Raw genomic sequence first — 26,178 nt, forward strand, 5'->3', positions numbered from 1 at the left:
GAGGAGGTGCTATGTGAGTTAGTTGTGAAAAATGAGTACTGGTTTATGAGGCAGATATGAGAGGCACTTTGTTGAAGTTACAACTCCTAACAGGCACTCGTTTGAATTTTCTGTTTCCTTTGCTCTTTGGAGGTTGCTTGTTGGTACACTTGCATCTTCTATGCCAGTCTTAAAAGAGAGGAGTGAGTGTGCATGTGTGTGTGTGTGTGTGTCTGTGTTTAGTATTTTTCGCAGAGTTTCTTTGTGTTTCCAAGCTTACTTTAGAGCTGAAGCTTGTCAGAGTTCTCACAACAAATGTGTGATTGAGCTAAATTCCAACCTGCCACCTCTGGCATTGGAGCCTTACGGCACCTCAGTGCATTCATGGGGTGTGCTCTACCCTCTACCTTCATAATTTATTTAAAGAACAAATCATAATGAATAACAATTCTTAGGCTTAAACCTATAGCAGGGGTATTAAATAGTTCAAACCTTCTGACTTACATGAACAAATGCAATCTTCAAAAACTACTGTTTTCTAATCTGCATGAATGTACTGAACTCGTTGCCACCTTCATTTAAATGTGATGTATCAAAAGTGCTTTCTAAACTGTTAAATTCCAATGTTGATATTGTTATAGATATACTTTATTTAAATACTGGATAATGATTTTATAAATTACAGGGTTTTTAACCTGCAAAATTATTCTAAAATATGTAGAAAAAATTTGGAATAGTCTTCCAATTTTGAACACAATGATTGGTTTTAAAATTCCCTTGATTTATATGTTTGTATACTGTGGATTCTCACTTGAGTGAATTAGTGTCTTTGCAATACAGTAAGAATTTGGTACAGTTTTTAATCTATCAAGGAAAAGGCTAGATAAGTAGAATCTCCTTTGTTTCATAGCCCATTATTTGAAGGATGATTTAAGACCATAGGAAATACTGACTCACCTTTTCTAAAAAGGCAACTGATTTTCTTATGCTTTTAAGTTCAAATTTATCTTGTCTCCTTTTGATTAATTAAAACAACAGTTTATCAAAAACCTTAACAGAAAATTTATTTATTTATTTATTGAATCAGAAGAGAAACAGGAAATAGTATGCTTTCTTGGGCCTGTTTCCTTTACCCCAATATCATAAGAATTGTTGCTTCTATAATGTTCAGCTTCAAATTATTTTGCTTGATCAATCAAAATGAATTACCTGAATTTTCTCCTCTTTTTCAAAATGGAACCACATTCATCCACCCACCCACAACCATAGGAGTGTTTCCTTTATTCCGATAGTTTGTGCTATCCTTGACTTCACAGCAGAAAGCTGTGAGTCTCCCAAACCCCTTCACTCAGGTCCCATGGGGCCTGCCCTCTAAAGTCTCTTCAGTCTTCTTTCTTGGAATGTTCATGGCCACCTTGTCGTTTAGACTCTTATCCCTGACTGTGAGAGATCCCTCAGGTCTTCCTTCCTGTAGTCATGCCTAATTTATACCCTTCCTAAAATGTGATGTAATCATGTCACTGCCTTGCTTAGAAGCCCTGCACTGGCTTCCAACACGTGCAGAATCAAGTGCTTGCTGTTTAACATGGTCTACCCAATCCTCCAGATTCTGGCTTCCAGTTATTTTCTCAGCCCAAAAAAGCTCCTCACTCTCCAAACATATCAAATAGCTTGTGCCCTTCGGCTTCCTGTTCACACCTCCATTCCTTCCCCTCTACCTGGATGCTCCTCCCTTCATCCGCCCCCCCGCTGTAAGCCCCCATGGATTGACTGGTGCTTGAGTGCTTTATTGCACTTTGGACCTCCTGTCTCTCACTCCTGGCTTCTGTCTGTCTACCAGTCTTGACCGGCCACTTGCACTGCCTCTGGCTTATCTGCCTCATTCTGGTCGACAGTGTTATTTGTTAGCTTCATATCTACTGGTTCTCTCAATTATTTCTCAGCCTCCCCACACCAGGCTCCTTGCCCCATATTTATAAGCTTCTATTGGCTTGAGGGTGACAGTGCCTTTCTAATAAATCTATTTTATAGACTGATAGTTACAAGGGTATAGTAGAAAAGAAATGAATCTACCTTTGAGTGTATTTCAACATATCTAGTGATTCATGAATATTTCTTCTTATTATTATCATTATTGTTATTTTTAAATAGACAATCAGGGAAGGCAGAGTGTAGGCCACCAATGTGAACTTAGGCTTTCATCTTTATTAAGATATTTGGGATCTCTGCGAGTATTCTGAATTTTAAATGGCATTCAATGATTGATAAAACAGGAAATTTGTTTTACTCTGAACTGGGTAGTGTTTCAGCAACTGGCTACTGTGTCATTATTTCTGTAAATTCAAAATGTAGAAGGAACGTTTACCTTTTAACAAGGGAGTATCCCGGGTCTCAGTTCTCAACCGTTTTTCTAGGTGCACTCATGCCTCTGTGATCTCATGAAGCCCAATGGCATTAAATTCCATGTATATGTGCATGGTCCATGAACACATATTTCCAGCTCCTACCTCTCCTCTAAAATTTAGACTCATATCTAATTATCTGCCATTTGTCACCACTTGGAAGACTAATAGACAACTCAGCTATCACACATCCATAAGGGAATTCTTGATCCTCCACCTTCAACCCCTGGGCCCGACAATCCTCAGTCTTCTCTGTCTCAGTAAATAGCACCACAAGCGTACCAGCCATTAGGCCAGAAAACTTGCCTAGACCCCTCTTTGTTTCTTAAACCTAATATCAGCATACACTGTTGAACTGTATTAAGAATCTGAGCTTCCTTTTCCACACCAATTTTGTATACCCTGCTTCACTTTACATCATTGATTTCGTGGATTATCAAAATAGCCTCCTAAATCCTCTCCCACTTTCTCTTTCTCCCTGTACTTTGTTCTTCACTGAGCAACCAGAGCAAGTCTTTATTTATTTATTTATTTTTGAGACAGAGTCTCCTCTCTCACCCAGGCTGGAGTGCACTGGTGCAATCTGGGTTCACTACAACCTCTACCTCCTGGGTTAAAGAGATTCTCCTCTCTCAGCCTCCCAAGTAGTTGGGACTACAGGCATGCACCACCAAGCCAGGCTAATTTTTGTGTTTTTAATAGAGATGGGGTTTTGACATGTTGGCCAGGCTGGTCTCGAAATCCTGACCTGATGTGATCCAGAGTAAGTCTTTTTAAAGCATAAGGAAAACAATGTTTTCATCGGCTTAAAACCTTCCATGGGTAGGAATGTTTTAAACCATCTTGTCCTCTGACACTTCTCTGACGTCTAGTCCAATCAGTCTCCCCTCTATTGTTGCAATCTTCAAAGACACCAGGCAGATGTGCTTCTGCCTCAGGGCCTTTGCATGTGTGGTCCCCTTTGCCTGGAATGTTTTCTTATCAGGAATCAGCATGGCTTACTTTCTCTCCTTTTTATTTTTATTTTATTTTATTTCATTAGTATTATACTTTAAGTTTTAGGGTACATGTACACAATGTGCATGTGCACAACGTGCAGGTTTGTTACATATATATACATGTGCCATGTTGGTGTGCTGCACCCATTAACTCGTCAATTAGCGTTAGGTATATCTCCTAATGCTATCCCTGCCCCCTTCTCCCAACCTACAACAGTCACTGGTGTGTGATGTTCCCCTTCCTGTGTCCATGTGTTCTCATTGTTCAATTCCCACCTATGAGTGAGAACATGCAGTTTTTGGTTTTTGTCCTTGCGATAGTTTGCTGAGAATGATGGTTTACAGTTTCATCCATGTCGCTACAAAGGACATGAACTCATCATTTTTTATGGCTGCATAGTATTCCATGGTGTATATGTGCCACATTTTCTTAATCCAGTCTATCATTGTTGGACATTTGGGTTGGTTCCAAGTCTTTGCTATTGTGAATAGTGCCACAATAAACATACGTGTGCATGTGTCTTTATAGCAGCATGATTTATAATCCTTTGGGTATATACCCAGTAATGGGATGGCTGTGTCAAGTGGTGTTTCTAGTTATAGATCCCTGAGGAATTGCCACACTGACTTCCACAAGGGTTGAACTAGTTTACAGTCCCACCAACAGTGTAAAAGTGTTCCTATTTCTCCACATCCTCTCCAGCACCTGTTGTTTCCTGACTTTTTAATGATTGCCATTGTAACTGATGTGAGATGGTATCTCATTGTGGTTTTGATTTGCATTTCTCTGATGGCCAGTGATGGTGAGCATTTTTTCATGTGTTTCTTGGCTGCATAAATGTTTTCTTTTGAGAAGTGTCTGTTCATATCCTTTGCTCACTTTTTGATGGGGTTGTTTGTTTTTTCCTTGTGAATTTGTTTGAGTTCATTGTAGATTCTGGATATTAGCCCTTTGTCAGGTGAGTAGGTTGCAAAAACTTTCTCCCATTCTGCAGGTTACCTGTTCACTCTGATGGTCGTTTCTTTTGCTGTGCAGAAGCTCTTTAGGTAAATTAGATCCCATTTGTCAATTTTGGCTTTTGTTGCCATTGCTTTTGGTGTTTTAGACATGAAGTCCTTGCCCATGCCTATGTCCAGAATGGTATTGCCTAGGTTTTCTTCTAGGGTTTTTACGGTTTTACGTCTAACAGGTAAGTCTTTAATATATCTTGAATTAATTTTTGTATAAGGTGTAAGGAATGTATCCAGTTTCAGCTTTCTCCATACGGCTAGCCAGTTTTCCCAGCATCATTTATTAAATAGGGAATCCTTTACCCATTTGTTGTCTTTGTCAGGTTTGTCAAAGATCAGATAGTTGTAAATATGTGGCATTATTTCTGAGGGCTCTGTTCTGTTCCATTGGTCTGTATCTCTGTTTTGGTACCAGTAACATGCTGTTTTGGTTACTGTAGCCTTGTAGTAAGTTTGAAGTCAGGTAGCGTGATGCCTCCAGCTTTGTTCGTTTGGCTTAGGATTGACTTGGTGATACCGGCTCTTTTTTGGTTCCAAATGATCTTTAAAGTAGTATTTTTCCAATTCTGTGAAGAAAGTAATTGGTAGCTTGATGGGGATGGCATTGAATCTACCTTGGACAGTATGGCCATTTTCATGATATTGATTCTTTCTACCTATCAGCATGGAATTTTCTTCCATTTGTTTGTATCCTCTCTTATTTCATTGAGCATTGGTTTGTAGTTCTCCTTGAAGAGTCCCTTCACATCCCTTGTAAGTTGGATTCTTAGGTATTTTATTCTCTTTGAAGCAGTTGTGAATGGGAGTTCACTCATGATTTGGCTCTCTGCTTGTCTGTTATTGGTGTATAAGAATGCTTATGATCTTTTACATTGATTTTGTATCCTGAAACTTTGCTGAAGTTGCTTATCAGCTTAAGGAGATTTTGAGCTGAGACCATGGGTTTTCTAGATACACAATCATGTCATCTGCAAACAGGGATAGTTTGACTTCCTCTTTTCCTAATTGAATACCCTTTATTTCCTTCTCCTGCTTAATTGCCCAGTCCAGAACTTCCAACACTATGTTGAATAGGAGTGGTGAGAGAGGGCATCCCTGTCTTGTGCCAGTTTTCAATGGGAATGCTTCCAGCTTTTGCCTATTCACTATGACATTGGCTGTGGGTTTGTCATAGATAGCTCTTATTATTTTGAGATACGTCCCATCAATACCACATTTATTGAGTGTTTTTAGCATGAAGGTTGTTGAATTTTGTCAAAGGCCTTTTCTGCATCTATTGAGATAATAATGTGGTTTTTGTCTTTGGTTCTGTTTATTGCTGTATTCCATTTATTGATTTGTGTATGTTGAACCAGCGTTGCATCCCGGGGATGAAGCCCCCTTGATCATGGTGGATAACATTTTGGTATGCTGCTGGATTTGGTTTGCCAATATTTTATTGAAGATTTTTGCATCAACGTTCATCAAAGTTATTGGTCTAAAACTCTCTTTTTTGGTTGTGTCTCTGCCTGGCTTTGGTATCAGGATGATGCTGGCCTCATAAAATGAGTTAGGGAGGACTTACTCTTTTTCTATTGATTGGAATACTTTCAGAAGGAACAGTACCAGCTCCTCCTTGTACCTCTGGTAGAATTCGGCTGTGAATCCACCTGGTCCTGGCCTTTTTTTCATTGGTAAGCTATTGATTATTGCCTCAATTTCAGAGCCTATTATTGGTCTATTCAGAGATTCAACTTCTTCCTGGTTTAGTCTTGGGAGGATGTATGTGTCGAGAAATTTATCCATTTCTTCTACATTTTCTAGTTTATTTGCGTAGGGGTGTTCATAATATTCTCTGATGGTAGTTTGTATTTATGTGGGATCGGTGGTGATATGCCCTTTATCATTTTTTATTGCATCTATTTGATTCTTCTCTCTTTTCTTCTATATTAGTCTTGCTAGTGGTCTATCAATTTTGTTGATTTTTTCAAAAAAAACAGCTCCTAGATTCATTAATTTTTTGAAGGGTTTTTTGTGTCTTTATTTCCTTCAGTTCTGCTCTGATCTTAGTTATTTCTTGCCTTCTGCTAGCTTTTGAATGTGTTTGCTCTTGCTTTTCTAGTTCTATTAATTGAGATGTTAGGGTGTCAATTTTAGATCTTTTCTACCTTCTCTTGTGGGCATTTAGTGGTATAAATTTCCCCCTACATACTGTTTGAATGTGTTCCAGAGATTCTGTTATGTTATATCTTTGTTCTCGTTGGTTTCAAAGAACATCTTTATTTCTGCCTTCATTTCGTTATATACCCAGTAGTCACTCAGGAGCAGGTAGTTCAGTTTCCATGTAGTTGAGTGGTTTTGAGTCAGTTTCTTAATCCTGAGTTCTGGCTTGTTTGCACTGTGGTCTGAGAGACAGTTTGTTATAATTTCTGTTCTTTTACATTTGCTGAGGAATGTTTTACTTCCAACTATGTGGTCAATTTTGTAATAGGTGTGGTGTGGTGCTGAAAGAATGCATATTGTGCTGATTTGGGGTGGAGAGTTCTGTAGATGTCTATTAGGTCCACTTGGTGCAGAGCTGCATTCAATTTCTGGGTATCATTGTTAACTTTCTGTCTCATTGATCTGTCTAATGTTGACAGTGGGGTATTAAAATCTCCCATTATTATTGTGTGGGAGTCTAAGTCTCTTTGTATGTAATTAAGGACTTGCTTAGTGACATCTCACAGAGTTTTACCTTTCTTTTGATTGAGCAGTTTGGAAACACTCTTTTTGTAGAATCCACAAGTGGACATTTGTAGCGCTTTGTGTCTTATGGTAGAAAAGGAAATATCTTCACATAAAATCTAAACAGAAGCAATGTGAGAAAGTTCTTGTGATGTGTACATTTATCTCACAGAGTTAAACCTTTCTTTTGATTGAGCAGTTTTGAAGCTCTCTATTTGTAGAATTTCCAAGTGGACATTTGGAATGCTTTGAGGCCTATGGTGGAAAAGGAAATATCTTCACATAAAAACTAGACAGAAAAATTATGAGAAACTTCTTTGTGATGTGTGCGTTCATCTCACAGAATTAAATATCTGCTTTGATTGGGCAGTTTTTAAATTCTCTTTTCTGCAAATGGACATTTGGAGCGCTTTGCAGCCTATGGTGGAATAGAAATATCTTCACATAAAAACTAGACAGAAGAATTCTGAGAAACTACTTTGTGATGTGTGCGTTCATCTCACAGAGTTGAACTTTTCTTCTGATTGAGCATTTTGGAAACCCTCTTTTTGTAGAATCTGCAAATGGATATTTGGAGCGTTTTGAGGCCTATGGCAGAAAAGTAAATATCTTCACATAAAAACTAGACAGAAGAACTCTGAGAAACTTCCTTGTGATGTGTGCGTTCATCTTTCAGAGTTGAACCTTTCTTTTGATTGAGCAGTTTGGAAACCCTTTTTTTGTAGGATCTGCAAGTGGACATTTGAAGTGCTTTGCGGCCTATGGTAGAAAAGGAAATATCTTCACATAGAATCTAGACAGAAGCAAGCTGAGAAACTGCTTTGTGATGTGTGCATTTATCTCACAAAGTTAAAACTTTCTTTTATTGAGCTGTTTTGAAACTCGCTTTTTGTAGAATCTGCAAGTGGACAGTTGGAGCGCTTTGAAGCCTATGGTGGTAAAGGAAATATCTTCACATAAAAACTAGACAGAAGAATTCTGAGAAACTTCTTTGTGATGCATGCATTCATCTCACAGACTTGAAAGTTTCTTTTGATTGAGCAGTTTGGAAACCCTTTTTTTGTAGAATCGCAAGTGGACATTTGAATCGCTTTGTGGCATATGGTAGAAAAGAAAATATCTTCACATAAAATCTAGACAGAAGCAAACTGAGAAACTTCTTTGTGATCTGTGCATTCATCTCACTGAGTTAAAACTTTCTTTTGATTGAGCAGTTTTGAAACTCTCTTTCTGTAGAATCTGTAAGTGGACATTTGGAGCACTTTGAGGCCTATGGTGGAAAAGAAAATACCTTCACATAAAAACTAGAAAGAAGAATTCTGAGTAACTTCTTTGGGATGTGTGCATTCATCTCACAGAGTTATACCTTTCTTTTGATTGAACAGTTTGTAAACACTCTTTGTGTAGCTTCTGCAAGTGGGCATTTAGGGTGTTTTGCGGTCTATGGTAGAAAAGAAAATATCTTCACATAAAATCTACACAGAAGCAATCTGAGAAATTTCTTTGTGTTATGTGCATTCAACTCACTGAGTTAAACCTTTCCTTTGATTCAGCAGTTTTGGAACTCTCTTTTTGTAGAATCTGCAAGTGGACATTTGGAGCGCTTTGAGGCCTATGGTGGAAAAGGAAACCTCTTCATATAAAAACTAGACAGAAGAACTCTGAGAAACTTTTTTGGGATGTGTGCATTAATGTCACACTGTTGTACCTTTCTTTTGATTGAGCAGTTTAGAACCACTCTTTGTGTAGAATCTGCAAGTGGATATTTGGAGCGCTTTGTGGCCTATAGTAGAAAAGGAAATATCTTCACATAAAATCTAGACAGAAGCAATCTGAGAAACTTCTTTGTGATCTATGCATTCATCTCACAGAGGTAAACCTTTCTTTTGATTGAGCAGTGGTGAAACTTTCTTTTTGTAGAATCTGCAAGCGGATATTTGGAGCGCTTTGAGGCCTATGGTAGAAAAGGAAATATTGTCGCATAAAATCTAGACAGAAGTAATCTGAGAAACTTCTTTGAGATGTTTGCATTCATCTCACAGAGTTAAACCTTTCTTTTGATTGAGCAGTTTTGATCCTCTCTTTTTGTAGAATCTGCAAGTGGACATTTGGAGCGCTTTGAGGTCTGCGGTGGAAAAGGAAAAATCTTCACATAAAAAGTAGAGAGAAGAATTCTGAACAACTTCTTTGTGATGTGTGCTTTCATCTCACATAGTTGAACCTTTCCTTTGTCTGAGCAGTTTGGAAACACTCGTTTTGTTGAATCTGCATGAGGACATTTGGAGCGCTTTGGGTACAATGGTAGAAAAGGAAATATCTTCACATAAAATCTAGACAGAAGCAATCTGAGAAACTTCTCTGTGATGTGTGCATTCATCTCAGAGACTTAAACGTTTCTTTTGAATGAGCAGTTTTAAAAATCTCTTTTTGTAGAATCTGCAAGTGGACATTTGGATCGCTTTGAGGCCTGTGGTGGAAAAGGAAATATCTTCACATAAAAACTAGAAAGAAGAATTCAGAGAAACTTCTTTGTGATATGTGCGTTCAACTCACAGAGCTGAACCTTTCTTTGGATTGAGCAGTTTGGAAACCCTCTTTTTGTAGAATCTGCAAGTGGACATTATTAGCGTTTGGTGGCCTATGGCAGAAAAGGAAATATCTTCACCTAAAATCTTGGCAGAAGCAGTCTGAGAAACCTCTTTGGGATGTGTGCATTCATCTCACAGAGTTAAACCTTTCTTTCGATTGAGCAGTTTTGAAACTCTATTTTTGTAGAATCTGCAAGTGGATATTTGGAGCACTTTGAGGCCTATGGTGGAAAAGGAAACATCTTCACATAAAAACTAGACAGAAGAATTCTGAGAAACTTTTTTGGGATGTGTGCATTAATGTCACACTGTTGTACCTTTATTTTGATTGAGCAGTTTGGAAACACTCTTTGTGTAGAATCTGCAAGTGGATATTTGGAGCGCTTTGTGGCCTATGGTAGAAAAGGAAATATCTTCACATAAAATCTAGACAGAAGCAATCTGAGAAACTTCTTTGTGATCTATGCATTCATCTCACAGAGGTAAACCTTTCTTTTGATTGAGCAGTGGTGAAACTTTCTTTTTGTAGAATCTGCAAGTGGATATTTGGAGCGCTTTGAGGCCTATGGTAGAAAAAGAAATATTGTCACATAAAATCTAGACAGAAGCAATCTGAGAAACTTCTTTGAGATGTGTGCATTCATCTCACAGAGTTAAACCTTTCTTTTGATTGAGCAGTTTTTATACTCTCTTTTTGTAGAATCTGCAAGTGGACATTTGGAGCGCTTTGAGGTCTGTGGTGGAAAAGGAAAAATCTTCACATAAAAAGTAGAGAGAAGAATTCTGAACAACTTCTTTGTGATGTGTGCTTTCATCTCACATAGTTGAACCTTTCTTTTGTTTGAGCAGTTTGGAAACACTCTTTTTGTTGAGTCTGCATGAGGACATTTGGAGCGCTTTGGGTACAATGGTAGAAAAGGAAATATCTTCACATAAAATCTAGACAGAAGCAATCTGAGAAACTTCTCTGTGATGTGTGCATTCATCTCAGAGACTTAAACGTTTCTTTTGAATGAGCAGTTTTAAAAATCTCTTTTTGTAGAATCTGCAAGTGGACATTTGGATCGCTTTGAGGCCTGTGGTGGAAAAGGAAATATCTTCACATAAAAACTAGAAAGAAGAATTCAGAGAAACTTCTTTGTGATATGTGCATTCAACTCACAGAGTTGAACCTTTCTTTGGATTGAGCAGTTTGGAAACCCTCTTTTTGTAGAATCTGCAAGTGGACATTATTAGCGTTTGGTGGCCTATGGCAGAAAAGGAAATATCTTCACCTAAAATCTTGGCAGAAGCAATCTGAGAAACTTCTTTGGGATGTGTGCATTCATCTCACAGAGTTAAACCTTTCTTTTGATTGAGCAGTTTTGAAACTCTATTTTTGTAGGATCTGCAACTGGATATTTGGAGCACTTTGAGGCCTATGGTGGAAAAGGAAACATCTTCACATAAAGGCTAGACAGAAGAATTCTGAGAAACTTCTTCCTGGTGTGTGCGTTCATCTCACATAGTTGAATCTTTCTTTTGATTGAGCAGTTTGTAAACAGTATTTTGGTAGAATCTGCAAGTGGACATTTGGAGGGCTTTGAGGCCTACGGTAGAAAAGGAAATATCTTCACATAAAATCTAGACAGAAGCAATCTGAGAAACTTCTTTTTGATGTATGCATTTATCTCACAGAGTTAAACCTTTCTTCTGATAGAGCAGTTTTGAATCTCTCTTTTTGTAGAATCTGCTAGTGGATATTTGGAGCGCTTTCAGGCCAATGTTGGAAAAGGAAATATCTTCACATAAAAATTAGACAGAAGAATTCTGACAAACTTCTTTCTGATGTGTGCATTCATCTCAGAGAGTTGAATCTTTCTTTTGATTGAGCAGTTTGGAAACACTCTTTTTGTAGAATCTGCAAGTGGACATTTGGAGAATTTTGCGGCCTAGGTTGGAAAAGGAATTATCTTCACATTATACTAGATAGAACCTTTCTGAGAAATTTCTTTCTGATGTGTTTATTCGTCTCACAGAGTTGAACCTTACTTTCAATGGAGCAGTATTGAAACACTCTTTTTGTAGAATCTGCAAGTCGACATTTGGTGTGCTTTGAGGCCTGTGGTGGATAATGAAATATCTTCATGTAATAACTAGACAGAAGCATTCTGAGAAACTTCTTTGTGATTTGTGCATTCATCACAAACAGAGTTGAACCTTTCTTTGATTCAACAGCTTTGAAACACTCTTTTTGTAGAGTCTGCAAGTGGATATTTGGAGCACATTGAGGCCTATGGTGGAAAAGGAAATATGTTCACAAAAAAACTAGACAGAAGAATCCTGAGAAACTTCTTTCCTACCTGAGCATTCATTTCATGTAGTTGAAACTCTCTTTTGATTGAGCAGTTTTGAAACACACTTTTTGTGGAATCAGCAAGTGGACATTTGGAGCGCTTTGAGGCCTATGGTGGAAAATGAAACATCTTCACATAAAAAATAGACAGAAGCCTTCTGAGAAACTTCTTTAGTTGTGTGCTGTCATCTCACAGAGTTGAACCTTTCTTTTGATTGAGCAGTTTTGAGACTCTCTTTCTGTCGAATCTGCAAGTGGACATATGGAGGGCTTGTAGGCCTATGGTGGAAAAGGAAATATCTTCACATAAAAACTAGACAGAAGCATTCTGACAACCTTCTTTGTGATATATGCATTCATCTCACAGAGTTGAACCTTTCTTTTCATTGAGCAGTTTTCAAACACCCTTTTTGTACTATCTTCATGTGGACATTTGGAGTGCTGGGAGGCCTATGGTGGAAAAGGAAATATCTTCACATAAGAACTATACAGAAGCATTCTGAGAAATTTCTTTGTGATATGTGCATTCATCACACAGAGTTGAACCTTGCTTTCAATTGAGCAGTTTTGAAACACTCTTTTTGTAGAATCTTTAAGTGGATTTTTGGAGGGCTTTGAAGCCTAAGCTGGATAACGAAATATCTGTATATAATAACTAGACAGAAGCATTCCACCAAACTTCTTTGTGATGTGTGCATTCATCTCATGGAGCAGAACTTTTCTTTTGATTGAGCAGCTTTCAAAAACTCTTTTGGTAGAATCCGTAGGTGGACATTTGGAGTGCTTTGAGGCCTATGATGGAAAAGGAAATACCTTCACATTAAAACTAGACAGAATCAATCTCACAAACTTCTTTGTGATGTGTGCATTCATCTCACATAGTTGAACCTTACTTTTCATTGAGCAGCTTTCATACACTCTTTTTATGGAATCTGTAAGTGGACATTTGGAGCGCTTTGAGGTCTATGGTGGAAAAGGAAATATCTTCACATAAAAACTAGACAAAAGCATTCTGTCAAACTTCTTTGTGATGTGTGCATTCATCTCAGAGAGTTGAACCTTAGTTTTCATTGAGAAGTTTTGAAGCACTCTTTTTGGAAAATCTGAGATTGGACATGTGGAGCACTTTGAGGCCTAAGGTGGAAAACGAAATATCTACACATAAAAACTAGACAGAAGCATTCTGAGAAACTTCTTTGTGATGTGTGCATTCATCTCGCATAGTTGAGCCTTTGTTTTGATTGAGAAGTTTGGAAAACCTCTTTTTGTAGAATCTGCAAGTGGACATTTGGAGCGCTTTTAGGCCTATGGTGGAAACGGAAATATCTTCACATGAAAACTAGACAGAACCATTCTGAAATCCTTCTTTGCGATATGTGCATTCATCTCAGACAATTGAACCTTACCTTTGAATGAGCAGTTTTGAAAAACCCTTTTTGTACTATCTGCAATTGGATATTTTGAGTGCTTTCAGGCCTATCTTGGAAAAGGAAATATCTTCACATACAGGCTAGACAGAAGCATTCTGAGAAATTACTTCGTGATGTGTGCAATCATCTCACAGAGTTGAACCTTACTCTCTATTGAGCAGTTTTGAAACCCTCTTTTTATAGAATCTGCAAGTGGACATTTGGAGCGCTTTGAGGCTTATGGTGGAAAAGGAAATATCTTCTCATAAAAGCTAGACAGAAGCATTCTGACAAACTTCTTTGTGATGTATACATTCATCTCACAGAGTTGAACCTTTCTTTTGATTGAACAGCTTTGAAACACTCTTTTTGTAGAATCTGCAATTGGACATTTGGAGGGCTTTAAGGCCTATGGTGGAAAAGGAAATATGTTCACATAAAAACTAGAGAGAATCACTCTGACAAACTTCTTTGTGATGTGTGCATTCATCTCACAGAGTTGAACGTTACTTTTCATTGAGCAGCTCTGAAACACTTTTTGTAGAATCTGCAAGTGGACATTTGGAGCGCCTTGGAGCCTATGGTGGATAACGAAATATCTTCATATAGTAACTAGACAGAAGCATTCTGAGAAACATCTATGTGATGTGTGCACTCATCTCAAAGAGTTGAAATTTTCTTTTGATTGAGAAACTTTGAAACACTGTATTTGTAGTATCTGCAAGAGGACATTTGGAGCGCTTTGAGGCCTATGATGGAAAAGGAAATATCTTCACATAAAAACTAAACAGAAGCATTCTGACAAACTTCTTTGGATGTGTGAATTCATATCACAGAGTTGCACCTTACTTTTCATTGAGTAGTTTGGAAACACTGTATTTGTAGAGTCTGCAAGTGGACATTTGGAGCACTTTGAGGCCTATGGTGGAAAACTAAATATCTTCACATAAAAACTAGACAGAAGCATTCTGAGAAAGTTCTTTGTGATGTGTGCATTCATCTCACAGAGTTGAACCTTTCTTTTGATTGAGCAGTTTTGAAACTCTGTTTTTGTAGAATCTGCAAGTCTACAATTGGAGCGCTTTGAGGCCTGTGGTGGAAAAGGAAATATCTTCACATAGAAAATTTACGGAAACATTCTGACAAACTTCTTTGTGATGTGTGCATTCATCTCACACAGTTGAAACTTTCTTTGCATTGAGCAGTTTTGAAAAACCCTCTTTGTAGAATATGCAAGTGTACACTTGGAGAGCTTTGAAGCCTACTCTGGAAAAGGTAATAACTACACATAAAATATAGACAGGATCATTCTGAGAAAATGCTTTGTGGTGTGTTCATTCATCTCACAGAGTTGAACCTTACATTTGAATAAGCAGTTCTGAAACACTTTTTTTGTAGAATCGGCAAGTGGATATTTGGAGCGACTTGAGGCCTATCGTGGAAAAGGAAATATCTTCACATAAAAACTACATAGAAGTATTCTGAGAAACTTCTTTGTGATGTGTGCATTCAACTCACAGTGTTGACTCTGTCTTTTGATAGAGTAATATTGAATCTCTCGTTTTGTAGAATCTGCAAGTGGATATTTGGAGCCCATTGCCCCCTATGGTGGAAAAGCAAATATCTTCAAATAAAAACTACACAGAAGCATTCAGAGAAACAACTTAGTGATGAGTACATTCATCACACAGAGTTGATTTTTTCTTTTGATTCAGCAGTTTTGAAACACTCTTTTTGTAGAATCTGAAAGTGGATATTTGGAGGGCTTTGAGACCTTTTTTGGAAAAAGAAATATCTTCTCATAAAAACTACACAGAAGCATTCTGAGAAACTTCTTTGTGAGGCGTTCATTCAACTCACAGAATTGAACCTATCTTTTGATTGAGTAGTTTTGAATCTCCCTTTTAGCAGAATCTGCAAGTGGATATTTGGAGCGCTTTGACACCCACTGTGGAAAAGCAAATGTCTTCACATAAAAACTACACAGAAGCATTCTGAGAAACTTCTTTGTAATGAGTGCATTCATCTGAAAGCGTTGAACCTATGTTATGATTGAGCAGTTTGGAAACACTCTTTTTGTAGAATTTGGAATTGGATATTTGGGGTGCTTTGCGGCCAATTGTGGAAAAGGAAATATCTTCACATAAAAACTACACAGAAACATTCTGAGGAACCTCTTTTTGCTGTGTGCATTCATCTCACAGTGTTGCACCTATCTTTTGATTGAGAAATTTTGAATATCTCTTTTTGAAAATCTGCAAGTGGATAATTGGAGAGCTTTGAGGCCTATTGTGGAAAAGGAAATATCTTCACATAAAAACTACACAGAAACATTCTGAGGAACTTCTTTTTGCTGTGTGCATTCATCTTACAGAGTTGATCCTATCTTTTGATTGAGCAGTTGTGAATCTCTCTTTTTGTAGAATCTGCAAGTGGATATTGGGAGCCCTTTGCGGCCTATGGTGGAAAAGGTAATATCTTTAAATAAAAACTACACAGAAGCATTCTGAGAAACTTCTTTGTGATGTGTGCATTCATCTCACAAAGTTGAACCTATCTTATGATTGAGCAGTTTTGAAACACTGTTTTTGTAGAATCTGGATGTGGATATTTGGAGAGCTTTGAGGCCTAATTTGGAAAAGGAAATATCTTCACATAAAAACTTCACAGAAGTTTTCTGAGAAATTCTTTGTGATGTGTGCATTCATCTCACAGTGTTGCATCTATCTTTTGATTGAGAAATTTTGAATATCTCTTTTTGAAGAATCTGCAAGTGGATATTTGGAGAGCTTTGAGGCCTATTGTGGAAAAGGAAATATCTTCACATAAAAACTACACAGACGCATTCTGAGTAACTTCTTTTTTTTTTTCTTTTTTTATTATTATTATTATTATACTTTAGGTTTTATGGTACATGTGCACAATGAGCAGGTAAGTTACATATGTATACATGTGCCATGCTGGCGCGCTGCACCCACTAACTCGTCATATAGCATTAGGTATATCTCCCAATGCTATCCCTCCCCCCTCCCCCCACCCTACAACTTTGTGTTGTGTGCATTCAACTCACGGAGTTGAACCTATCTTTTTATTGAGCAGTTTTGAATCTCTATTTTTGTAGAATCTGCAAGTGGATATTTGGAGCCTTCTGCAGCCTATGGTAGACAAGCTAATATCTTCAAGTAAAAACTACACAGCAGCATTCTGAGAAACTTCTTTGTGAGGGGTGCATTCAACTCACAGAGGTGAACGTATGTTTTGATTGAGCTGTTTTGAATCTTTTTGCAGAATCTGCAAGTGGATATTTGGAGAGCTTTCAGGCCGATTGTGCAAAAAGATATATCGTCACATAAAAACTACACAGAAGCATTCTGAGAAACTTCTTTGTGATGTGTGCATTCAACTCACAGAGTCGAACTTATCTTTTGATTGAACAGTTTTGAAACCCTGTTTTTGTAGAATCTGCAAGTGAATATTTGGAGCGATTTGAGGCCTACTGTCGAAAAGCAAATATCTTCACATAAAAACTACACAGAAGCATTCTGAGAAACTTCTTTGTGATGTGTGTATTCATCTCACTTAGTTGAAACTTTCTTTTGATTGAGCAGTTTTGAAACACACTTTTTGTAGAATCTGCAAGTGGATATTTGGAGCGATTTTAGGCCTATTGTAGCAAAGGAAATATCTTCATATAAAAACTACATAGAAGCCTTCTGAGAGAATTCTTTGTGATGAGTGCATTCAGCTCACATAGTTGAGCTTATCTTTTTATTGAGCAGTTTGGAATCTCTCTTTTTGTAGAATCAGCAAGTGGATATTTGGAGCCCTTTGTCACCTACGGTGGAAAAGGAAATATCTTCATATAAAAACTACACAGAAGCATTCTGAGAAACTTCTTTGTGATATGTGCATTCAAGGCACAGAGTTGAACCTATCTTTTGATTAAGCAGTTTTGAATCTGTCTATTTGTAGAATCTGCAAGTTGATATTTGGAGCCCTTTGCGCCCTTTGGTGGAAAAGGAAGTATCCAATATTAAAACTACACAGAAGCATTGAGAGAAAATTCTTTGAGATGAGTGCATTTCTCACACAGAGTTGAACCTTTCTTTTGATTGAGCAGTTTTGAAACACTCTTTTTGTAGAATCTGGAAGTGAATATTTGGAGGGCTTTTTGACCTATTTTGGAAAAGGAAATATCTTCACATAAAAACTACACAGAAGCATTCTGAGAAACTTCTTTGTGATGTGTGTATTCAACTCACAAAGTTGAACCTATCTTTTGATATAGCAGTCTCTTTTTGAAGAATCTGCAAGTGTATATTTGGAGTCCTTTGAGGGCAACTGTGAAAAGCAAATATCTTCACATAAAAACTACACAGAAGCATTCTGAGAAACTTCTTTGTGAAGTGTGCATTCAACTCACAGAGTCGAATCTGTCTTTTGATTGAGCAGTTTTGAATCTCTCTTTTTGTAGAATCAGCAAGTGGATATTTGGAGCCATTTGCGGCCTATGATGGAAAAGGAAATATCTTCACATAAAAACTACAGAGAAGCATTCTGAGAAACTTCTTTGTGATGTGTGCGTTCATCTCACAGGATTGAACCTATCTTATGATTGAGCAGTTTGGAAACACTCTTTTTGTAAAATCTGCAAGTGGATATTTGGACCGCTTTGAGTCCTATTGTGGAAAAGGAAATATCTTCACATAAAAACTACACAGAATAATTCTGAGAAACTTCTTTGTGATGTGTGCATTCGTCTCCCACAGTTGATCCTCTGTTTTGACTGAGCAGTTTTGAAACACTGTTTTTGTTGCATCTGAAATTGGATATTTGGAGCACTTTGAGGCCTTCTGTGGAAAAGCAAATATATTCACATAAAAACTACACAGAGGCATTCTGAGAAACTTCTTTGTGATGTGTGCGTTCATCTCACAGGGTTGAACCTATCTTTTGATTGAGCAGTTTTGAGTCTCTCTTTTTGAAAATCAGCAAGTGGATATTTGGAGCCCTTTGAGGCCTGTGGTTGAAAAGGAAATATCTTCAAATAAAAACTACACAGAAATATTCAGAGAAACTATTTTGTGATAAGTGCATTCATCACACAGTGTTGAAACTCTCTTTTGATCGAGCCATTTTGAAAAACTATTTTTGTGGAATCTGGAAGTGAATATCTAGAGGGCTTTGAGTCGTATTTTTGAAAAGGAAATAACTTCTCATAAAAGCTACACAGAAGCATTCTGAAAAACTTCTTTGCTATGTGAGCATTCAACTCACAGTGTTGAACCTATCTTTGGGTTGAGTAGTTTTGAATTTCTCTTTTTGCAAAATCTGCAAGTGGATATTTGGAGCACTTTGAGGCCTACTGGGGAAAAACAAATATCTTCACATAAACACTACATAGAAGCATTTTGAGAAACTTCTTTGTGTGGTGTGCATTCAACTCAGAGTCGATCCTATCTTCTGATTGAGCAGTTTTGAATCTCTCTTTTTGTAGACTCTGCAAGTGCATATTTGGAGAGCTTTGAGGTCTACTGTGGAAAAGGAAATATCTTCATATAAAAACTACACAGAAGCATTCTGAGAAACTTTTTTGTCGTGTGTACATTCAACTCACCAAGTTGCATCTATCTTTTGATTGAGCAGTTTTGAATCTCTATTTTTGTAGAATCTGCAAGTGGATATTTGGAGCCTTTTGTGGCCTATGGTAGAAAAGGAAATATCTTCACATAAAAACTACGCAGCAGCATTCTGAGAAACTTCTTTGTGTGAGGTGCATTCAACTCACAGAGTTGAAACTATCTTTTGAAGGAGCAGCTTTGAATGTCTGTTTTTGTAGAATCTGCAAGTGGATATTTGGAGCCCTTTGCACCCTATGGTGGAAAAGGAAATATCTTCAAATAAAAACAACCCAGAAACATTCAGAAAAACTTCTTTGTGAGGCATATATTCAACTCACAGAGTCGAACCTATCTTTTGATTGAACAGTTTTGAAACCCTGTTTTTGTAGAATCTGCAAGTGAATATTTGGAGCGATTTGAGGCCTACTGTCGAAAAGCAAATATCTTCACATAAAAACTACACAGAAGCATTCTGAGAAACTTCTTTGTGATGTGTGCATTCATCTCACAGAGTTGAAGTTTTCTTTTGATTAAGCAGATTTGAAACACTCTTTTTGTAGAATCTGCAAGTGCATATTTGGAGGGATTTGAGGCTTATTGTGGAAAAGGAAATATCTGTATATAAAACTACATAGAAGGATTCTGAGAAACCTCTTTGTGATGAGTGCCTTCAACTCACAGTGTAGAACCTATCTTTTATTGAGCAGTTTGGAATCTCTCTTTTTGTAGAATGTGCAAGTGAATATTCGGAGCCCTTTGCACCCTATTGTGGAAAAGGAAATATCTTCAAATAAAAACTAAACAGAACCATTCTGAGAAAGTTCTTTGTGATGAGTACATTCATCACACATAGTTGAACTTTCTTTTGATTGAGCAGTTTTGAAACACTCTTTTTGTTGAATGTGGAAGTGGATATTTGGAGGGCTTTGAGGCCAATTTAGGAAAAGGAAACATCTTCAAATAAAAACTACACAGAAGTATTCTGAGAATCTCCTTTGTGATGTGTGCATTCAACTCACAGTGTTGAACTTATCTTTTGATTGAGCAGTTTTGAATCTCCCTTTTTGTAGAATCTGCATGGGGATATTTGGAGCCCTTTGCAGCCTATGGTGGAAAAGGAAATATCTTCAAATAAAAACTACACAGAAGCTTTATGAGAAACTTCTTTGTTAGGTGTGCATGCATCTCACAGAGTCGAACATATCTTTTGCCTGAGCAGTTTTGAATCCCTCTTTTTGAAGAATCTGCAAGTGGATATTTGGAGAGCTTTAAGGTCTATTGTGGGAAAGGAAATATCTTCACATAAAAACTACACAGAAGCATTCTGAGAAACTTCTTAGTGGTGTGTGCATTCAACTTGCAGAGTTGAACTTATCTTTTGATTGAGAAGGTTTGAATCTCCCTTTTTGTAGAATCAGCAAGTGGTTGTTTGGAGCCCTTTGCGGCCTACTGTGGAAAAGGAAATATCTTCAAATAAAAAGTACACAGAAGCATTCTGAGAAACTTCTTTTTGATGTGTGCATTCATCTCACAGGGTTCAACCTATCTCTGATTGATCAGTTTTGAAACGCTGTTTTTGTAGAATTTGCAAGTGGATATTTGGAGCGCGTTGAGGCCTACTGTGGAAAAGCAAATATCTTCACATAAAAACTACACAAAAGCATTCTGAGAAACTTCTTTATGATGAGTGCATTCATCTCACAGAGTTGAAACTTTCTTTTGAGCAGTTTTGAACCACTCTTTTTGTGGAATCTAATAGTGGATATTTGGAGCGATTTGTGGCCTATTGTGGAAAAGGAAATATCTTCACATAAAAATTACACAGAAGCATTCTGGGAAACTTCTTTGAGATGTGTGCATTGAACTCACAGATTTGAACCTATCTTTTGATTGAGCAGTTTTGAATCTCTCTTTTGCAGATTCTGCAAGTGGATTTGTGGAACGCTTTGAGACCTACTGGAAAAGCAAATAACTTTACTTAAAAACTACACAGAAACATTCTGACAAACTTCTTTGTGTGGTGTGAATTCAACTCACAGAGTCGAACCTATCTTTTTATTGAGCAGTTTTGAATCTCTTTTTTTGCAGAATTTGCAAGTGGATATTTGGAGAGCTTTGAGGCCTACTGTAGAAAAGGATATATCTTCACATAAAGACTACAAAGAAGCATTCTGAGAAACTTCTTTGCGATGTGTGCATTCTACTCACAGAGTTGAACCTATCTTTTGATGGAGCAGTTTTGAATCTCTCTTTTTGTAGAATCTGCAAGTGGATATTTAGAGCCCTTTGTGGCCTATGGTGGAAAAGGAAATATCTTCACATAAAAACCGCACAGAAGCATTCTGAGAAACTTCTTTGTGATGTGTGCATTCATCTCACTAAGTTGAACCTATCTTATGATTGAGCAGTTTTGAAACTATGTTTTTGTAGAATCTGGAAGTGGATATTTGGAGAGCTTTGAGGCCTATTTTGGAAAAGGAAATATCTTCACATAAAAACTACACGGAAACATTCTGAGAAACTTCTTTGTAATGTGTGCATTCATCTCAAAGGATTGAACCAAACTTATGATTGAAGAGTTTTGAAACACTCTTTTTGTAGAATTTGGAATTGGATATTTGGAGTGCTTTGAGGCCAATTGTAGAAAAGGAAATATCTTCACATAAAAACTACACAGAAGCATTCTGAAAAACTTCTTTTTCATGTGTGCATTCATCTTAGAGAGTTGATCCTTTCTTTTGATTGAGCAGTTTTGACACACTGTTTTTGTTGAATCTGCAATTGGATATTAAGAGAGCTTTGAGGCCTGCCGTGGAAAAGCAAATATCTTCACATTGAAACTACACAGAAACATTCTGAGAAACATCTTTGTGATGTGTGCACTCATCTCACACAGTCTAATCTTTCCTTTGATTGAGCAGTTTTGAAACACTCTTTTTGTAGAATGTGCAAGTGGATATTTTGAGTGGTTTGAGGTCTATTGTGGCAAAGGAAATATCTTCACATAAAAACTACACAGAAGCATTCTGAGAAACTTCTTTGTGATGTGTGCATTCAACTCAAAGAATTGAACCTATCTTTTGATTGAGCACTATTGAATCTCTGTTTTTGTAGAATCTGCAAGTGGATATTTGGAGCCTTTTGCAGCCTATGTTGGAAAAGGAAATATGTTCAAAGAAAAACTATACAGATGCATTCTGGTAACCTTATTTGTGATGTGTGCATTCATCTCACAGAATTGATCCTTTCTTTTCATTGAGCAGTTTTGAAACAGTGTTTTTGTGGAATTTGCAAGTGGATATTTGGAGTGCTGTGATGCCTATGGTGGTAAAGCAAATATCTTCACAAAAAAACTACACAGAAGTATTCTGAGAAACTTCTTTGTGAGTTGTGCATTCAACTTACAGAGTCGAACCTATCTTTTGGTTCATCAATTTTGAATCTTTCTTTTTGCAGAATCTGCAATTGGATATTTGGAGAGCTTTGAGGAATATTGTGGAAAAGGAAATATCTTCACATAAAAACTAGGCAGAGATATTCTGAGAAACTTCTTTGTGATGTGTGCATTCAATTCACACAGTTGAACCTATGTTTTGACTGTGCAGTTTTGAATCTCTCTTTTTGTAGAATCTGCAAGTGGATATTTGAAGCCCTTTGCAGCCTATGGTGGAAAAGGAAACATCTTCAAATAAAAACTACTCAGAAGCATTCTGAGAAACTACCTTGTGATGTGTGCATTCATCTCACAAGGTTGAATCTATCGTATGAATACGAAGTTTTGAATCACTCTTTTTGTAGTATCTGCCAGTGGATATTTGGAGGGCTTTGAGGCCTATTGTAGAAAAGGAAATATCTTCACATAAAAACTACACAGAAGCATTCTGAGAAACTTCTTTGTGACGTGTGCCTTCATCTCACAGAGTTGAACCTGTCTTTTGATTGGGCAGATTTGAAACACTCTTTTTGTAGAATCTGCAATTGGATTTTTGGAACACTGAGAGCCATGGTGGAAAAGGAAATATCTTCACATAAATACTACACAAATCATTCTGAGAAACTTCTTTGTGATGTGTTCATTCATCTCACACAGTTGAGCCTTTCATTTGCTTGAGCAGTTTTTTTAATGTATTTATTTATTTTATTTTATTATTATTAAACTTTAAGTTTTAGGGTACATGTGCACAACTTGCAGGTTACTTACATATGTATGCATGTGCAATGTTTGTGTGCTGCACCCATTAACTCATCATTTAGCATTTGGAATATCTGCTAATGGTATCACTTCCCCCTCCCCACAACCCACAACAATCCCCAGAATGTGATGTTTCCCTGCCTGTGTTCATGTGCTCTCATTGTTCATTTCCCACCTATGAGTGAGAACATGTGGTGTTTGGTTTTTTTCCTTGCGATATTTTGCTGAGAATGATGGTTTCCAGCTTCATCTATATCCAAACAAAAGACATGAACTCATCATTTTTTATGGCTGCATAGTATTTCATGGTGTATATGTGCCACATTTTCTTAATCCAGTCTATCATTGTTGGACATTTGGGTTGGTTCTAAGACTTTGCTATTGTGAATAGTGCCACAATAAACATACGTGTGCATGTGTCTTTATAGCAGCATGATTTATAGTCCTTTGAGTATATACCCAGTAATGGGATGGCTGTGTCAAATGGTATTTTTAGTTCTAGATCCCTGAGGAACAGCCACACTGACTTCCACAATGGTTGAACTAGTTTACAGTCCCACCAACAGTGTAAAAGTGTTCCTATTTCTCCATATCCTCTCCAGCACCTGTTGTTTGCATACTTTTTAATAATTGCCATTCTAACTGGTGTGAGATGGTATCTCATTGTGGTTTTGATTTGCATTTCTCTGATAGCCAGTGATGGTGAGCATTTTTTCATGTGTTTTTTGGCTGCATAAATGTCTTCTTTTGAGAAGTGTCCATTCATGTCCTTCACCCATTTTTGATGGGGTTGTTTATTTTTTTCTTGTAAATTTGTTTGAGTTCATTGTAGATTCTGGATATTAGCCCTTTGTCAGATGAGTAGGTTGGGAAAATTTTCTCCCATTTTGTAGGTTGCCTGTTCACTCTGATGGTACTTTCTTTTGCTGTGCAGAAGCTCTTTAGTTTAATTAGATCCCATTTGTCAATTTTGGCTTTTGTTGCCATTGCTTTTGGTGTTTTAGACATGAAGTCCTTGCCCATGCCTATGTCCTGAATGGTAATGCCTAGGTTTTCTTCTAGGGTTTTTATGGTTTTAGGTCTAATATTTAAGTCTTTAATCCATCTTGAATTAATTTTTGTATAAGATGCAAAGAAGTGATCCAGTTTCAGCTTTCTACATATGTTTAGCCAGTTTTCCCAGCACCATTTATTAAATAGGGCATCCTTTCCCCCACTGCTTGTTTTTGTCAGGTTTGTCAAAGATCAGATAGTTGTAGATATGCAGCATTATTTCTGAGGGCTCTATTCTGTTCCATTGATCTATATCTCTGTTTTGGTACAAGTACCATGCTGTTTTGGTTACTGTAGACTTGTAGTATTGTTTGAAGTCAGGTAGCGTGATGCCTCCAGCTTTGTTCTTTTGGTTTAATATTGACTTGTAGATGCGAGCTCTTTTTTGGTTCCATGTGAACTTTAAGGTAGTTTTTTCCAATTCTCTGAAGAAAGTCATTGGTAGCTTGATGGGGATGGCATTGAATCTATAAATTACCTTGGGCAGTATGACCATTTTCAGGATATTGATTCTTCCTACCCACGAGCATGGAATGTTCTTCCATTTGCCTGCATCCTGCTTTATTTCATTGAGCAGTGGTTTGTAGTTCTCCTTGAAGAGGTCCTTCACGTGCCTTGTAAGTTGGATTCCTAGGTATTTTATTCTCTTTGAAGCAATTGTGAATGGGAGTTCACTCACGATTTGGCTCTCTCCTTGTCTGTTATTGGTGTATGAGAATGCTTGTGATTTTTGTACGTTGATTTTGTATCCTGAGACTTTGCTGAAGTTGCTTATCAGCTTAAGGAGATTTTGGGCTGAGATGATGGGATTTTCTAGATATACAGTCATGTCATCTGCAAACAGGGACAATTTGACTTCCTCTTTTCCTAATTGAATACCCATTATTTCCTTCTCCTGCCTAATTGCCCAGTCCAGAACTTCCAACACTATGTTGAATAGCAGTGGTGAGAGAGGGCATCCCTGTCTTGTTTCAGTTTTCAAAGGAAATGCTTCCAGTTTTTGCCCATTCAGTTTGGTATTGGCTGTGGGTTTGTCATAGTTAGCTCTTATTATTTTGAGATACGTCCCATCAATACCAAATTTATTGAGAGTTTTTAGTATGAAGCGTTGTTGAATTTTGTCCAAGGTCTTTTCTGCATCTATTGAGATAATCATGTGGTTTTTGTCTTTGGTACTGTTTATAGGCTGGATTACATTTATTGATTTGTGTATATTGAACCAGCCTTGCATCCCAGGGATGAAGCCCACTTGATCATGGTGGATAAGCTTTCTGATTTGCTGCAGGATTTGGTTTGCCAGTATTTTGTAGAGGATTTTTGCATCAATGTTCCTCAAGGATATTGGTCTAAAATTATCTTTTTTCTTTGTGACTCTGCTCGGCTTTGGTATCATGATGATGCTGGCCACATAAAATGAGTTAGGGAGGATTCTCTCTTTTTCTACTGATTGGAAAAGTTTCAGAAGGAATGGTACCAATTCCTCCTTGTACCTCTGGTAGAATTCGGCTGTGAATCCATCTGGTCCAGGACCCATTTTTGTTGGTAAGCTATTGATTATTGCCACAATTTCAGAACCTGTTATTGGTCTATTCAGAAATTCAACTTCTTCCTGGTTTAGTCTTGGGAGGGTGTATGTATTGAGGGATTTATCCATTTCTTCTAGATTTTCTAGTTTATTTGCATAGAGGTGTTTGTAGTATTCTGTGATGGTAGTTTGTATTTCTGTGGAATCGGTGGTGATATCACCTTTATCATTTTTTACTGCGTCTATTTGATTCTTCTCTCTTTTCTTCTTCATTAGTCTTGCTAGCTTTCTGTCAATTTTGTTGATCCTTTCAAAAAACCAGCCCCTGGATTCAAAGAGACAACATACCCGAATCTCTG

Source organism: Pongo pygmaeus, chromosome 13 (genome assembly GCF_028885625.2).
Source record: "Pongo pygmaeus isolate AG05252 chromosome 13, NHGRI_mPonPyg2-v2.0_pri, whole genome shotgun sequence".
NCBI classification, from domain to species: Eukaryota; Metazoa; Chordata; class Mammalia; order Primates; family Hominidae; genus Pongo; species Pongo pygmaeus.